Genomic DNA, 1,080 nt, shown 5'->3' on the forward strand with positions numbered 1-1,080 from the left:
CATTTCAAGTAGAATTGGATAGATATCCATTCTAAATGAACCATGGATGAATGAAATCCCCATTTTAGGTTCTTATGTATTGGTCTTAGCCAGGGTATTGTGAGGGTATTGTCTACCTTTGCTCCAAATCAACACCCAGGGTTAATCCTAAGGTCGAACTCTCCTTGAGTTCCCTCATAATGATCTTACCTACTAAGTGCTAGAGGTTAGGACCAATATGTGGAACTTGAAGTTGAGTAAAGAGAAGAGTTTTGAGTTTCTAATGGTGAGGGTACCTTTTCTAGTTTTCTAAGACTAGTCAGTAGGAAAGTCCTATGGCTAGACTTAAGCTACTAAAGAAATTTCTAGAACTCAACCAAAAGTGAGGTCAACATTGACCCAGCAAAGTGTTCCTCAAACTTAACTTGATTTCTACACATCCATATGAACCAAGCAACCAAACAAGGGATCACTAAGAGGTTACTATTCTGCCAATCCTCCCAGGAGGTGATAAACTTGTTCCAACTTAAGTTGTAGGTGTCAATTTTCAGATGATTCAGAAGCCCTGACCAGATTCTTTGGGAGAAATTACAGGTGAAAAATAAATGCTCCAATGATTCTTCTGCAACATTGCATAGATGGCAGATTGAAGGCCCTTTCAGCCCTTTCATCTTCAAGATATCATCAGTTGGGAGTAAGGAGTGCCTAAGTCTCCAATAGGAGAATGACATGGAAGGACTTAGGAGCTTACCTCAAATGGCTTTACCCCAGGTCACCTGATTCCAATGAAAAAATTGATGATAAATGTAGGCAGATAATCTCTGGGAAAAGGCATGTTAGATAACAATTTTATCTTTTTGATTAGATGAGAAAGGAGTATCCATAACCCATTTTACTTGTTTACTGGATAAGACATTGTTGAGCATCCTACAGTTCCACTGATCTTCAGACCAAAAGTCTTTGACCTGACTGTTAAAGTTAGGGTGGGAGATAGGGCATTCAAGCTTCTCCCCATTACTGACCCAGTGATCCAACCATAAGTTAACTTGTCCTTCTCGTAGCTCCCATAGAAAAATTTCTTCAGCCTTATATATATATATA

Source organism: Phalaenopsis equestris, unplaced genomic scaffold (assembly GCF_001263595.1).
Source record: "Phalaenopsis equestris unplaced genomic scaffold, ASM126359v1 Scaffold235849, whole genome shotgun sequence".
NCBI classification, from domain to species: domain Eukaryota; kingdom Viridiplantae; phylum Streptophyta; class Magnoliopsida; order Asparagales; family Orchidaceae; genus Phalaenopsis; species Phalaenopsis equestris.